Raw genomic sequence first — 18,159 nt, 5'->3', positions numbered from 1 at the left:
ATATGTTGATGATTGATTACCATGCCGTGGCTTTTGTAATAAACAAGTAACAACAGGAAAAGCATGTTGTAAATGTTGACAATATAATATTTTGCCTTGACTGTTGTCATGAACGTATAACAACAGGCAGAGTATGCTTTATATGTTGACAATAGGAAATCGTGCCTTTACCGTTGTCATGAACAAATAACAACAGGCAGAGCATGCTGTATAAGTTGATAATAGCGTACCATGCCTTGACTATTGTAATGAACATATAACAACAGGCAGAGTATGTTCTATATGTTAACAATGGAATACCATGTCTTGACTGTTGTCATGAACATATAACAAGAGGCGTAGCATGGTCTATATGGCAGCAATAGAATACCCTGCTTTGACTGCTGTCATGAATATATAACAACAGTAAGAGAATGTTCTAAATGTAGACAATATAATACTATGCATGGCCTGTTGCTATGAACGCATAACAACAGGCGGAGCATGTTTTATATGTTGACAATAGGGAACCGTGCCTTTACCGTTGTCATGAACATATAACAACAGGCAGAGCATGTTGTATACGTTGATAATAGCGTACCATGCCTATACTGTTGTAATGAACGTAAAACAACAGGAAGAGCATGTTCTATATGTTAACAATGGAATACCATGTCTTGACTGTTGTCATGAACATATAACAACAGGCATAGCATGGTCTATATGGCAGCAATAGAATATCCTGCCTTGACTGCTGTCATGAATATGTAACAACCGTAAGAGTATGTTTTATATGTAAACAATATAAAACTATGCTTTGATTGTTGTAATGAACGCATAACAACATGCGGAGCATGTTCTATAAGTTGTACATATAACAAAAGGCAAAGAATGTTGACAAAATAATGTTCTGCCTTGACTGTTGTTATAAGCGTTTGACAACAGACAGAACATGTTCTATATGTTCACAATAGAATATAATGCATTGTCTGTTGTCATAAACGCATAGCAACAGGCTGAGTATGTTCTATATGCTGACAAAATAATAGCATGCATTGACGTTTGCCATGAACATATCACAACAGGCAGAGCGTCTTGTATATGTTGATAAAAGAATACCATGCCTTTGTTGTTGTCATGAGCATAATACAACAGACAGAGCATTTTCTATATTTTGACAACAAAATATCATGCCTTGCCCGTTGTCAAGAACGTTAAGCAACAAGCGGAGCATGTTTTATATGTTGACAATAGAATACCATGCCTTTGATGTGGTCATGAACATATAACGTCAGGCGGAGTATGTTATGCCTTGGTTGGTTTTATGTGATGACATTAGGAGGTGCATATTCTACATGTTGAAAATAGAATACCATGCCTTTACTGGTGTCATGAACATATATCAACAGGCGGAGCATGTTGTATTTATTGACAATAGAATGCCATGCATTGACAGTATTGGAACAGCAACAATCAAGGCCTGGGCTGTATGATGGCAATATAGTACCATGCTTGTATTGTTGTTATGAATGTATAACATTAGGAAGAACATGATGTATATGTTGATAATGAAATACAATATTTAAACAATTTAAACGAGCGAACAGCGACAAGCAGTGCGCTGGCCTCGTATTATTTGGATTCTTATTTTTCTGTTTAATGATAACTTCACTATATGCTGTCACTCACTAAAGGTTCTCCCCGAATCCGCTTCAAGGATGGTACACGTGTCAAAAAAAGGAAGTCCAATACCATCTACTGGTGCACCATTTGTGATCATCGGCTCTCGGTTACTTGAATGCCACCAAGGTCCCGACCATAGGAAACAGGCCAACGAGAGTACAAATGAGCTCGTAAATATCAATTTTCTAAATATTAATGGTTTGCTTAATGTTCTTTAGGTGCGTGAGAGATGTTGTACCTTTCATTATGTCTCATGAAACGACTCAATATAACTGAGTTTGCCATGTTTTACTTTGATATTTTGGTTTGGTTGCTCTAGACGGATCGACAACTTCGAGTGTAATTCTACATTATACCTGTATACTTTTTTGGTAAGTTATAACTTTCTCACAATTTTACTGTCATTTTCATTATGCAGGTCTTTAGATCTCATTGTGTTAAAGCACAAACAAAATTACTTTCTATACAATATGTTCCAATTTCTTGTCCAATTAAAAGCTTAAATAAATTGCGTCACTATATAGGAGAGAGTGCGTGTAGGCGACCAGGCAGATCAGTCGGTAGAGCATTTTCCCTTAAAGTGAAGGTTCTCGGGTTTGAGCCCCGGTCAAGCAGCCTACTTTTCGCACCCTGTGACATATTATAACATATTTAATACCTATATAAATATGTGTATCCGGCCAGATTTTCATACTATTGAATAAATACACTCCCTACACGCCGCGAGTCGCGAGTATGTATCTTAAAATAAAATGTCGTTGTAGAACTGTAACTGAACTTCTTTGACTGTCACAGAACTCCGTCGAGGAACAATTTACTGATTAAAGTATAGTTCCAAGGGAGTAATATCATACTTTATTGACGATGTAATCGTTATATTTTTTGGTTATATTCGACGACACTTTGCTAGCTTTTACTAATGATAACATAGCTGCTCATTGATGCATCGGAAGAACTTCAGCTCGCATTAGCTTTTTTATAATTATTATGTTATATATATTAAGTGTCAAGATTATAATATAATTATTATCTTATATAATAGGTGCGAAAATTATTAAAGTAAATTTTATTCAGTATAGTCATATCTTCTACATACCGATTTTAACCGGTTCTACTATACTGTTATTTTGGTTGCATTCAAATGATCTATATTGATATTATATTAAATGTTGTATCTGTGAATCTACAGGTTGATACCGGCGATCACAACTATAGGCAAATAGCCTATAAAAAGAGAGTCACGGGCTCGAAAAGGTGTATACATAAGTTTTGTTAGCGTAAACAATACAGTCCATTTGTTTCAATAATTATGGGAAAATTGTACGTTCAATCGCAAAATTTGATTTGTGATGGGACTCGTCAACAAACAGCATGTTTTTAATTCAAATGAATTCTATTCCGGAAGATTTTTAAGTGCCTGTTTTCCAACTTGTAACCGTTGTAAATGTTTAATTACGAAGTTCTTCAAATTTTCATTTCATTTACGAAAAGTTCTACGTTTTATAGTTTTGATTTAATATTCAATCAGCAGTATTGATATTTTAATTTGCAGCCTAAGAAAGATATTCATTTCTGCCAGGACAAGTGCTCGCAACAATTGCGAAACGACCTACAGTCGGCAGTTTATGGAAAAATGCATTTTCATTGACCTGCCAAAGATCGAAGATCACCAGGGCCATATAATGGGAGACGTAAGTATTCACTTATTATACATGCCCAATATGCCACAACATATTGCGCGAAAAGTGCTGAAGAACTAGAACAGAACTCCAATTGTGGATAAAGAAACTAAATACTTATTGCTTCTTAACGGTTGCTTCGAAACGCCAAAATGAAGTTTAGCTGATGCTTACCCGTTAGACCACATGACTGTTCATTTTAAACATTTCCGTGAAAATGATCTCGTATTAAAATTAAGGGACACGTTTGACCAGTGGTACGGCCTTCGGCTTGAGATACCAAGGTATTGGGTTCGAATCCTACTTGATCCATCACGAATTACTCTGGGCACATGAAATAAATCTACGGGGTTCCATTCAATCAAGATGTGAATGGGTATATGTATGGAAAAGAAGTTAATGTGTTATTGCTGCAACTTGCGTCTAATGTTTAGTAATGGCCGACTTATGACTCGATGATTTGTGCAGGTGAATGCAAAATTCGACAAAATATTATATAAATTGCATCCTCGGCTTGAGATACCAAGATATTGGGTTCGAATCCTACTTGATCCATCACGAATTACTCTGGGCACAAGAAATAAAAAAATATTATATAAATTGCATCCTTTATATAAAAAACTTTTCTTAACATTTGCAAACCGAATTCTCACGTTTCGCCAATTTTAATGTGTATGCATAAAGATGCACAGAAGTAACGGTTCATTGTCTTCATATTTCAGGCTGCTAATCTTAAAGTTCCCATTGACGATAGGATAATCAATTATATCAAGCATCTAGTAAATTAAAACATAACCCAACCAAGGGAGATCCAGAGGAATGTAAAATGTTGGTAAGGTCCATCTTTGGCAGTAGACTCCCCAGTGACCTTAATAGAAGGTTCTATCCCAGCAGGCAGGACATACGGAAAATAGTATACAGGAAGAGAAAGAGGTTAATGGACGGAAAACTGGACCAACAGCTATTAGCTGAGAAGGTAGAAGAATGGACGGGTGAGGACGCCGGTAATCAAGTCTTCTTGTTAGGTGCGTGAAGTTGGCTCGCCGTTCGACGTTCGACATTAGTTCAACATTCAAATTACCGAATGTCGAGCTGGCTCGGCATTCCAGCTCGACATTCAGTTCGGCAATCGCACATAGTTTTGTATGCTTATTTTCGAATGTCGAGCTGGCTCGGCATTCCAGCTCGACATTCAGTTCGGCATTCGCATATAGTGTTGTATGCTTATTTTCGAATGTCGAGCTGGCTCGGCATTCCAGCTCGACATTCAGTTCGACATTCGGAGATAAGGATGTACAATGATTTTTAAATTACGAGCTGGCTCGGCATTCCAGCTCGACATTCAGTTCGACATTCGGAGAAAGAGTTGTACAATAATTTTTGAATGACGAGCTGGCTCAGCATTCCAGCTCGACATTCAGTTCGACATTCGGATATAGTGTTGTACAATAATTGTTGAATGACGCGCTGGCTCGGCATTCCAGTTCGACATTCAGTTCGACATTCGGAGATAGTGTTGAACAATACTTTTTGAATGACGAGCTGGTTCGGCATTCCAGCTCGACATTCAATTCGACATTCGCATATAGTGTTGTACAATAATTATTGAATGACGAGCTGGCTCGGCATTCCAGCTCGACATTCAGTTCGACATTCGGTTATAGTGTTGTAAATAATTTTTGAATGACGAGCTAGCTCGGCATTCCAGCTCGACATTCAGTTCGATATTCGGAGATAGTGTTGTACAATATTTTTTGAATGACGAGCTGGCTCGGTATTCCAGCTCGACATTCAGTTCGACATTCGGAGAAAGTGTTGTACAATTTTTTTGAATGTCGAGCTGGCTCGGCATTCCAACTCGACATTCAGTTCGGCATTCGCAAATAGTGTTGTATGCTTATTTTTGAATGTCGAGCTGGCTCGGCATTCCAGCTCGACATTCAGTTCGACATTCGGATATAGTGTTGTACATTAATTTTTGAATGTCGAGCTGGCTCGGCATTCCAGCTCGATATTCAGTTCGACATTCGGATATAGTGTTGTACATTAATTTTTGAATGACGAGCTGGCTCGGCATTCCAGCTCGACATTCATTTCGACATTCGGATATAGTGTTGTACATTTTTTTTTGAATGTCGAGCTGGCTCGGAATTCCAGCTCGACATTCAGTTCGGCAATCGCATATAGTTTTGTATGCTTATTTTCGAATGTCGAGATGTCGAACGGCGAGCCAACTTCACGCACCTCTTCTTGTTCGCGGACGGAAGATGGGGACAAGGAAAGCAGCAGTTTCCTGCTGATTTTTCAAAGCGAATGGCAACGACGTCTGCTTGCCAAATACGGCAAAGAGCTAGTATTTCTGGACGCAACATATCGTACCACTAAATACGCTTTACCCTTATTTGATATTCTTGTTTTATTATTATGTTGTATAGTTTTAGCATTATGACTGTGTATTGTTTTGTTTCCAACAGATAGTTCGGAACAATGAGCTAAATCAACTTTTTTTAAATGCTTTATTTTACTTTCTGCGTTATATATAATTATATAGTGTTGGCCTTAATTCTTATTTTATTCCAAAAATGAAGTCTTTAATAAGGCGTTAACAGGAGAGAGAGAGTATATAAATAGTTTATTGTAAAAGTTTAAGCCTAATGACTGTCTATTGTTTTATTTCGAATAGATAGTTTGGAACAAGGCCGTTATCATCTATATTTTGAATGGTTTCTATTACTTTTGGTGTTGTATATAATTGTGCAGTGTTTGCCTTAATACTTTCTTTTGTTCCAAAAAGGAAGTATTTAGTAAGGCGTTTACAGTAGTACATATGTATGGCAGTGTTATAATGTAAGCCTAATTACCGTCTATATTTTGTGTCGGATAAATAGTTTGGAACAAGGTGTTAATAAACTATATTTTGAATGGTTTATTTTAATTTCTGTGTTGTAAATAATTTTATAGTTTTTGCCTTAATACTTTTTTGTTTTAAATAGGAAGTTTATAAGGCGCTAACAGTAGCATATAAATATGGTGTTTTTATGAAAAGCAAAACAAACACGTACTTCATTTTAGCTGTAAATGTTATGATTTAATGTGACTTGTTTTTATAAAAAAAGCCTTAAGAAATATTAATTAAATTGCAAAATATCAGTTCTTCATGCATCTTGCAAGATATTGTATCTGACAAGGTCTGGTTACTTTTCAATTAAATCTCAGGTTATAATTTATTACAAAAACATAATGCTTCACTTTACAGACAACAAAAAAGACCATGCGGAGTTTGTATTTACAGTATCGTAGAAAAAAAAATCTGTTTTTTATTTATCAAATTAACAAATTTGTCTTTGCAGTTGATATTTTACTTGAATGAGAGAAACTGTACATTATACTATCAAAACGAAAGTATAGTTAACGAATTTTGCCTTTGGACAACACTTGTTTTATGTTTATTGGTATATCTTAATGCATATATATATATAATATAATGCATATATTTACTCAACATTGCGATTATCAATATTTGTGTTGTTTTTATTTACGTATAATTCTTTTGAGCACAGTTGGTTCTGATGAACATCTGTTTACATTACAACCATGTGTTGTATAATAGTTTTCAAAAATCTAATATTTAAAATTAAATCAAGTGTTACATTTATTTAAAAAAATCAAGACCGACATAAAATACGGATACGAAAGACTAAGCATGCCACACCAACTAGTGACATGTGATGCAATCTTCTGCTGAACTTGTGAGACCTTTATTATTTGGTTGACATTTAAACACATGTTCGCAACAGGGATATTTTGTATGCACCCTGATCGAATTATCGGGGGTATATTGTGTTTGGCTTGTCTGTCTGTCATTGTATGCATGTGTCTGTGTGTCTGTCCCAAAATGTTAACCTTGGTCAAACTTTTACAATATTGAAGATAGCAACATGAAATTTGGCATTTTGAGTGGTGAAATGTCTAGGTCAAAATGTCTAGGTCATCTGTCGCGAACTGCGATTAATTATACCTTGGGTGTGGATGCTGGAGCTGATATCTGATATTGTTCGAGAGAGAGAGAGAGAGTTTGTTTGTTTTAGATTAAATGTTCTCTGTTGTGAGAGAGTTGACATTTTCTGGCTGTTGTATGGTTCGAATGTTGATAAGTGTGAGTCTGCTTTGTGATTGTGGACAACATTTTAGTGAGAATTTAGGCTTTAAAGTAGTAACATCGGAAGCCTTTTACTGTGGATTTATAGTTGAATTAAGACCAGCAATATTAAAATAACTAAATATTAAGTGTACAAATAAAAACAGCTTATTTTGGAATATAATAAAACTTGTGTTGAAATAAAAATAAAATACGATATAAAATATTAATAAAGTATTGTTTTATAAATGGACTCAATGTAGTGATTAAATTGAAATACAGTCCGAATAATTATTCTTTGAGAACAATTAGGAAAATCTCGCTACATCATCCTTCAAGGTCAAATGTCAAATATATCGCTTCAAAGCGGCACAGTAGGGGACATGTTTGTTTAACTAACACAGCTCTTGTTTTCTATTTGAATGGATTTTGTTTATAATTTCAAAAATAATGTTTGGTACTTAACAAATAAGTGCATATATAACTCAGATAGATAGTTATTGAAACGCCGTACAAATCGTGTCAGTTTTACGTTTAAATAGATGTTTGATGTTGTGTGATATATATGTGCTGTTTTGTTAAATATATATATGTGATGTTGTGATAGTGAAATGTATAATGATGCATAATAATTTTTATCTAAGTAAAATTAAGTTCAATTAAAAGGTGTATACATTGGTCAAGCATGTGGAATTTTTTTTGTGTGCATCCTTCCCGTACATATTTTTAAGCAAATACAAACAAGTAAATTAAAAACGCTTTACAGCATGAACACCAAGAACACCACAAACAACTATAATATTACAATATCACCATGATCGTATTTATTGCTACAACATCTGCTGATATTCTAGCTGAAACTACCATATTATTTTACGTGAATGACAATCAATAATACATTAAAAGAGCACAAATGTTACTTCAAAACTAAACCTGTTTTGTATTGACTTTCATTCACATGCGTGTGTTCACTTTCCCGGCCCGAAGTCGCATAATGTAACTACCAAGATTGTGTCCATGCACTTCTAAATAATAAACTGACTAGACTGCGAATTATTGGAAAAATTTTGTAATACAGTGTCAATTCCTATGTAATTAAGTTTTAATTGAAGATATTTTAATTTTTACAAAGATGACATTTAATTTTGATTTAGTCTCCATCTGTTTGTGGCGTAGATGGTGCGGGTGGGGAACTGGTGTACACTGGGAAAAACACCTGTCCAGTATGTAACAACCATGCTTAATATGCTGATATCATGCACATACTTCACCTGTTGTTATATGTTAATGACAGCAGTCAAGGCATGAGATTCTATTGTCAACATATAGAACATATTTCACCTGGTGTTATACGTTCATGACAGCATTCAAGGCATGATATTTTATTGTCAACTTACCCAACATGCTCCGTCTGTTGTTACACGTTCAAGACAACAGCCAAGGCATGGTATTCTATTGTCAACATATAGAACATGCTCCGCCTATTGTTAAACGCTCGTGACAACAGCCAAGGCATGATATTATTATGCCAACGAATAGGACATGCTCCGCCTGTTGTTATACGTTCATGACAACAGTCAAGGCATGGTATATTAATGTCAACATATAAAACATGTTTCACCTGGTGTTATATGTTCATGACAGCAGTCAAGGCGTGATTTTATTTGTCAACTTACAGAAAATGCTTCGTTTGTTGTTTTACGTTCATGACAACAGCCAAGGCATGGTATTCTATTGCCAACATATAGGACATGCTCCGCATATTGTAAAACGTTCGTGACAACAGCTAAGGCAAGGTATTCTATTGTCAACTTATAGAACATGCTCCCCTTATTGTTATACGCTCGTGACAACAGCCAATGCATGGTATTCTATTGCCAACATATAGAACATTCTCCGCCTGTGGCTATACGTTCATGACAACAGCCAAGACATGGTATATTATTGTCAACATGCTCCGCCTGCTATTATACGTACATGCCAACAATCAAGGCATGTTATTGTATTGTTAACATATAACACATGTTTCGCCTGTTGTTATATGTCCAAGGCAACAGCAAAGGCATGATAGTCTATTGTCAACATATAAACTATGCACCGTTTGTTCTTATCTGTTCATAACAACAGCCAAGGCATGGTATTATGTTGTCAACATATAGAACATGCTCCATCTGGTCTTGTTATATGTTCATGACAACAGCCAAGGCATGGTGTTCTATTGGCAACCTATAGGACTGGACCCGCCTGTTGTTTTACGTTCTTGACAACAGTAAAGGTATGATATTCTGTTGTCAACATATAGAACATGCTCCACCTGGTGTTATATGTTCATGACAACAGCAAAGGCATGGTATTTTGTTGTCAACATATAGAACATATTTCACCTGGTGTTATATGTTCATGACAGCAGTCAGGGCATGATACTTTATTGTAAACATACAGAACATGCTCCGCCTATTGTAATACGTTCATGACAACATCCAAGGCATGGTATTATATTGTCAACATATAGAACATGCTCCGCCTATTGTTATCCGTTCATGACAACAGCATAGGCATGGTATTATATTATCACCATACAGAACATGCTCCGCCTGGTGTTATATGATCATGCCAACAGCCAAGGCATGGTATTCTATTTTCAACATACATAACATGCTCCACCTGGTGTTTTATGTTCATGCCAACTGCCAATGCATGGTATTATATTGTCAACATATGAACCGAGCATCTCTTTTGTTATAATGTATGTTCATTACAACAGCCAAGACGTGGTATTCTATTGTCAACATAAAGATCATGCTCCGCCTATTGTTATCCGTTCATGACAACAGCCAAGACATGGTATTCTATTGTCAACATACAGAACATGCTCCGCCTATTGTAATACGTTCATGACAACATCCAAGGCATGGTATTATATTGTCAACATATAGAACATGCTCCGCCTATTGTTATCCGTTCATGACAACAGCATAGGCATGGTATTATATTATCACCATACAGAACATGCTCCGCCTGGTGTTATATGATCATGCCAACAGCCAAGGCATGGTATTCTATTTTCAACATACATAACATGCTCCACCTGGTGTTTTATGTTCATGCCAACTGCCAATGCATGGTATTATATTGTCAACATATGAACCGAGCATCTCTTTTGTTATAATGTATGTTCATTACAACAGCCAAGACGTGGTATTCTATTGTCAACATAAAGATCATGCTCCGCCTATTGTTATCCGTTAATGACAACAGCCAAGACATGGTATTCTATTGTCAACATACAGAACATGCTCCGCCTATTGTAATACGTTCTTGACAACATCCAAGGCATGGTATTCTATTGTCAACATATAGAACATGCTCCGCCTTTTGTTATCTGTTCATTACAACAGCCAAGACGTGGTATTCTATTGTCAACATATAGAACATGCTCCGCCTATTGTTATACATAAAATGACAACAATAAAAGTATGATATTTTATTGTCAACATACAGAACATGCTCCACCTGCTGTAATACGTACATGACAACAATCAAGGCATGTTATTCTATTGTCAACATATAGAATATGCTCCGGTTATTGTTTTCCGTTATAACAACAGCCAAGGCAAAGTATTCTGTTGTCAACATAAAGAACATGCTACAGATGGTGTTATATGTTCATGATAGCAGTCAAGGCATGATATTTTATTGTGAACTTACAGACTATGCTCCGTCTGTTGTTATACGTTCATGACAACAGCCAAGGCATGGTTTTCAATTCAGAACATATAGAACACGCTCCGCCTATTGTAATACGTTCATGACAACAGCCAAGGCATGGTATTCATTTGTCAACATATAAAAAATGCTCCGCTTTTTTATACGCTCGTTACAACAGCCAAGGCATTGTATTCTATTGCAAACACAGAGAACATGCTCCGCTAGTTGTTATGCGTTAATGACAAGAGCCATAACATGGTATTTTGTTGTCAACATATGGAACATATTTTACCTGGTGTTATATGTTCATGACAGCAGTCAGGGCATGATACTTTATTGCCAAATTACAGAACATGCTTCGTCTGTTGGTATACGTGCAAGACAACAGCCAAAGGCATGGTATTCTATTGTCAACTTACACAACATGCTCCGTTTGTTGTTATACGTTTTAATGACAACAGACAAGGCATGGTACTTTGTTGTCAACATATAGAACATATTTCAACTGGTGTTATATGTCCATGACAGCAGTCAAGGCTTAATATTGTATTGTCAACTTGCACATCATGCTCCGTTTGTTGTTATACGTTCATGACAACAGCCTATGCATGGTAATTTATTGTCAACATATAGAACATGCTCCGCCTAGTGTTATTCGTTCATGACCACAGCCAAGGCATGGTATACTTTTGTCAACATATAGAACATGCTCCGCTTGTTGTTATACGTTCATGACAACAGCCAAGGCATGGTTTTCAATTGCCAACATAGAGAACATGATCCGCCTGTTGTTATACGTAAATAACAACAGCCAAGGCATGGTATTCTGTTGTCAACATATAGAACATGCTCATGTGAATTTTATGATCCTTCAATCAAATACTTGAAATTATAAATATTAGATTTATAGTGCATTTAGCTAACGTGCTGAGCTATAATCATGCTGTTACCAAATTAGAGTACATGTGGGTTGGAGACCACGATTGGAAGTTTTTACCAACATCATTTTTTTAAGGGCGTATGTATACACCATTGGTTTAATGTTTGTTCTTTGTTGATTGAGGTCCATGGAATAGTTTACAAACTTAAATGGTTTTCATGCCCTACAATATGTCTTCCTATATAAGACATTTTTATTATTCCCAGTATTTTGTATTTAGTACCGTCATATTTTCTTCCTCTCGACATTTTCATTTTTCCCAGTAGTATTTTTTTAAATCAAGGCTTAAATGAATATAAGATGTTTTGCTATAAATATTTGCATTGTTTTTGTAACATGTATTTAAAAAAATCAGATGCATTTTTTCATTCCTTTCAGTAAAAATATTAAGATAAAATTCCCTTCACCTTGTAGTTGATGAAACTCGGCCAACCTCTTAATAGCGGCCTTTTATACTGTCCATTGAACTTTTATTCCACGATTTGAGATAAAAATATAGTGGACTTATCAACAAATAGTGACCGAATATATTGCATATTATAAACGAGAAATCGGGTTATTGATAAAAGATATACTAAATTACATGCATCCAAAATCAGTCATAAAACAGCTTTCGTATGGACCGGTTAGAAATCATATTATATAGGATTATTATATATAATGCAGTATAAATCAGTATTTACAGTATAATCTTGGTTAGTTCCCCGTATATACAAATAAAGTTCCTGTGTACAAAAAATATAATGATCAATACTAGTAAATAATGCTTCCATATGGTACGTGTTATGTTAAATGAACATAAATAGTTTTCGGACCCATACTCAATGAGTATAACGTACGGAAATGTAAACATAAAGTTGTAGTATTTATAACTTGTTGGTTTTCCAGAATCTATTTAAAGTCTCTTGTTGGCGCATGCGCATTACAAAACCATGCCTCGCTCGTTGTCGTTGTCCGCTTCCCCTTCCTAGATCTTCTCAAATTTTGCTGTCAAAATTTCTATAGATTTCAACAATTCTACGGTTAAAAATTGTAAATAAAAATCACGCGCTATCTTGGGAATGGCCTAATCGAGAAATTAATTATATGGTGACCTGTCGGTTTCATATTGAATACAACATTATTTTACGCTTAAATACGAAGACTCACTGGGTTCCTGGAAAAAAATAAATAACCGTTTTTGCGTCAAATAAAGTTTGTTGCAACTTATAGTACATTGTTTTTCTCTCGTCAAAAAATGTTGGGTGCAAACGCACCCAACACAACCCCCCTGGCTACGGGTATGATAATTGTTTGCTGATATGGATAGAAGTTCTTAAATAGATATGTATATAATTTTAACACTTCCATTGAATATTCATACTACTGAAATTAACTGATCAAGAGTTTACGTTTATACTTTATACAATTAAGTGCTTTTGCCGGGCCATTGAGAATTCATGCCGAGTGATACTCACGCAACAATAATCCTATGTAAGAACGTTTTAATTGTCTGTGCTGTACTCAACAGGACAAAGATGATCATTCTCCATTTCATATGTGTTTGTTCAGGAAACCGTTTACTACGACAAAAATATATTAAACGTAAAATGCATCATATTGTTGTTTAAATCCATAGATCAATAGTTTAATGACGTCAAAGTATAAATTTGAAATTATCAATACATTTAAAAATGTAAAACAAACATTAAATAAACAAAATTCTATAATAAATACATATGAGTTCACTTTATAGTTTTGTTTACTTTCAGAACAATTGACAAAGTAAATGCATCACTTGTAATTCATATACAAAGTTAATGTATCATTTGTAATTAAAAAATATTTTATATGCGTCAATATAATTTATTTTGTATGATTGTTTTAATGATATCATATACACCATAGTCCATTAGCAGGAATAGTTTATCCTTACTGCTTTTAATATTAGTAAGTTTCTAGTGTTATGAATTTTCATTGAATGTACTGACACACACATACGCACGCCCGCAACCACGCACCCGCACGCTTGCAAGCACGCTAGCACGAACGCATAACACACGCATGTAATCTATTTTTTGCTATGCTCTTAAAACGATCTCACAGCATATTTTAATTAGAACGGGATGATGTTTAGTTCAACAAATCGATAGTTGTAATGTTATTTCTCCTAAAAAAACTTTTATATTGTCGCAAGACATTAATTGTCGTTTTAAACGTAAGTAAGTAAATACGTGTGCAATTATCATTTTACCAATGTATGTGTTCTAAATATGAAAGGCATTTTACGTAATGTATGTCCTAAATTATATAATGTCCGAAAGCACGTTGCTTTCCTCAGAAATAGCGCCGTCGATATTATTAATGCCGTAGTTGTAAAGGAGTTAAGTATAAAGATAGAGCTCGATAAAACACATGTTGCGATAACATTATGTTTTATTAGTTATTCTTCATAAACGAAAATCGTTTGATTTATGCACCTTGATGAGATTTCGGTTGTGTATTAACGCGCATCATATTCCTAGGTGAATGTCTATTTTCTAATGACATATTATATGGGCATACATGTACGGAAGTGGTTGATTAAGATTGAAATACCTGCAGCTCACGGTAATTACATGAATGCTATTTTAGAAGTTCCTTGTACAAGTTAGTGGTATCGTGTCAATTTAAGATGTGTACATGTGTTTCTATTTTCATGCAATATTTATTATAGTACACTATTCATATTACTGTTTTGATTCATGTATAATTAAAAAGTCAATCACAAATATGTAATTCGCAGCGAAGTATCGTCCCAAATTACATTCCGAAAATATCCTTACGAATCAGTTAAAATCGACACGCTGTTCGTATTATCAGTATCTGTAGAATTTACAACGGGCATTATGCTTCGTCATATATATATATATAACATTTATTTATGTTTTTGTCGTGTCCTGTAACATGGTATATAAACGATATTTCCGAAATATGTAGAACATAGAATATATAGCACTCTTCTCCTTGTATACTTCGTACATTTACTATATTACTTAAATGACTTAACGTATTACTTAAGCCGAAATTATGTATTCATAAATTTACAATATACTGTGCCACTCGGATTCGAACTCGATTCGATAACAAATTCGATTACAATTCGACTACACATATTGCACACTACTTTATTTGCGTCGGTCTGTGATTTCCGGCTTATGGAATTCAAAATTTGTCAATATTATACGTATGGGTATAGTGGGTAATTATCTTAAGTAAGTTATGTTTGAGAGTATGTGTTTCAATAAACATAACATATATATTTATGCAAAATGAACCGACATATTGACTGGTTTATAATCATATTCGTGTAGAGTAAGCGGACACCCAAACGTATTGTTTCAAGTATATAAACTTCACAAATAAGGTGTATATTAAACATCGAACGTTTGAGACAATTAACCGTCATCTGAAGTAATAAACAGAGAAGTATGTCACAACTCATTCATTTTCAAGTCAGCTTTATAAGGAAATAATTAATGCTATGTATCGTCGACATAGTGTGTAATTACAGAAACGCATGTTGTAACATCTGCAATATGTAATAAGCTATATTAATGAGCCGGATATCATTTGAATGCTATTAATTCATTATGTTAGTGACATATGTGAGGAAGTATTTATTAGCCATTTGCACAGAAAAGAACGTGCACATAGGTTGTAATATTATCTGCCACAATACTTGCATAAAACGGATACAATTCGAACGTTAATGCCAGATTGATATGAAATCCCTTTCATATGTTAACAGTTCGCTCTTTGCGCAATAACCTTAAACATAACTGTTATTATATACATATGCTCATATGTTCTTAAGGCAGGACAGTTTATGTCCGTATAACATATTCAAACTATTGATTTTAGTAAAACAAAGTGTTCGCATTTTTCTTCATTCATACGTGTATCTACGTTACACAATATTGATCCTTATTAGACGTATACATGTTCATGAGTATTGTTGATATTTTATTCTGGATAATAAATCAAGATTTACGTTATAGAAGTATAACATATTCTCAAGATAAAAAGCCTACTATTAAATAACTTTGTTTTGGTTCTTTTTTATTCAACATTGGCTAATGCTCGAATTGTTAAATTTGATGAGTAATCTTCAAATGATTTTGATTAAAAACGGACTTAATAATGTATTGTCACTTTTTCAGCGAAAACGTTGTAAAATATAAATATGCTAAACAGATACTCAATTTGTCATTTTTTTAATCGATATAATATAGATATAAAATAATGTTTGTTCCATTTTTTAGGCCAAACATGACTTAACAGTCCAATGAAGTTTTGTTTGTTATGTTGTTTATTGATACCTTTTTATAATTATGAGAATCACATTAAAACATACTAATGTTATTTCAATAGTGTTTATAGACAATACATCCTATTTGAAGCGAACTTTTCCCCAGCAAGTATGCATTGTTTACGTATGCACTTACAGTGAATGTTTTATGTTTGCCTAATACTATTCTTCAGTTATTATACAAAACAACGTAACCTAGTACTACACATCAGCAACATCTACTGGAATAATATTAAATTACCGGAGAAAATATACATGCAACCAATAAATATTCCAACAATACTTGGACATAATAAACTTATTCGATTTTCATTGGAATAAATCGACATTCTTCGCGTCATATCGTTGAAGATCATGAACATTAATTTACCCATTAGAAGTGACCGATCAACGCAATTGTGAACATTCTAACTTGTTGACCTATAACGGACATATACAATGCTGCAAAATGTTTTAACAAATGAGTGTGTGAACGAGATATTTTAATCATGGCGACGCTCTATTTTTGACTCTTTTTTTGAACGTTTTGAATGATTGAAGCCGAAAACCACGAGGCAAGCTCGGTATGAAAACAGGGTCATTATCTAAAATGTTCCAAAACGCGGACACACAAAAAACGGGTACCACACATTGTTTAAACATATCACATATCGGATGAATGAATCATACTACGTTCTTAGCGCCTATGTATGGCATTTAGTCTTAATTTGGTGGATTATGGCATAGCGCTTGTTAATAATCCAATTTTATTAAGAAATATTGTATTGTTCATAAATAACACATTTTAAAACCCTGTCTATTCACTGAGATTAATGATGTTTGTAATGATTGGCAATTTAACGCGAACAAAAAGATACATGTATGAAGGATACTGTTTCGTGGGTTTCATGACTACTTTATATTTAACGTAACTGCCTTATGCTAAATAGGGTAAACCAATTTACTATAAATATACATATAGACATAGATGATACTTATTATATTTGAGAGCCGATAGAAGCTTTTTTAAAACAAGATGAATAGTTAATGTTTTAGAGCCCACTGTTGTAATTTTTAGTTTATGAACTCAATTTAGACTGCTTTGTTTGATGCCATCGGGGCATGGTGGACATGTTTTATCAGAACAGGATACCATGTGGTCATCTTTTCATAATAAAGACTAGTCTGGTGTGTTGCTCTGCAAAGTCTGCTTGTCAAATATTTCAACAGTTGCCATAATAAATATCAATTAAATGTTAGGTCCTATCAGTGTCTTTCCACACATCCAAATATGGGAGGGTGGCCAGATTAGTATGAAAAGCCAGGTTCAGTGAGAAGCTGAGGAAGAGTAGAATTGGACGTAGAGATGTAAAGATACAGGTAGTATGAAGAGAGTTGGTGGCAGTTTGAGAGAGAATGGATTTTACCTAGATTGTGAAGACAGTTAACAAATAAACATTATTGTTGTATATATTTATTCTCGTAGTGTGTAAATAAAATGTAGATTATATATACTGTGTTGTGAACTTATGAACTCTTACCCCTGACAATTGTAACACCACTCATTATTTCAGTATCATGTACATTCCAGAAATGTTGACATTTGTTTCTTTACGTGTGTTAGTCCGCTAAGAACAACACTGAATGTGTATTGACCACATGAACAAACGGACGTTGCAATTTATAAAATTGTTTATTTGCAAACAAGTCTCCTATTTGTATA

This window comes from Dreissena polymorpha, chromosome 8 (assembly GCF_020536995.1).
Source record: "Dreissena polymorpha isolate Duluth1 chromosome 8, UMN_Dpol_1.0, whole genome shotgun sequence".
In the NCBI taxonomy this organism is placed as follows: domain Eukaryota; kingdom Metazoa; phylum Mollusca; class Bivalvia; order Myida; family Dreissenidae; genus Dreissena; species Dreissena polymorpha.
The sequence above is the reverse complement of the archived record's forward strand: the minus strand, read 5'-3'. Positions refer to the sequence as shown.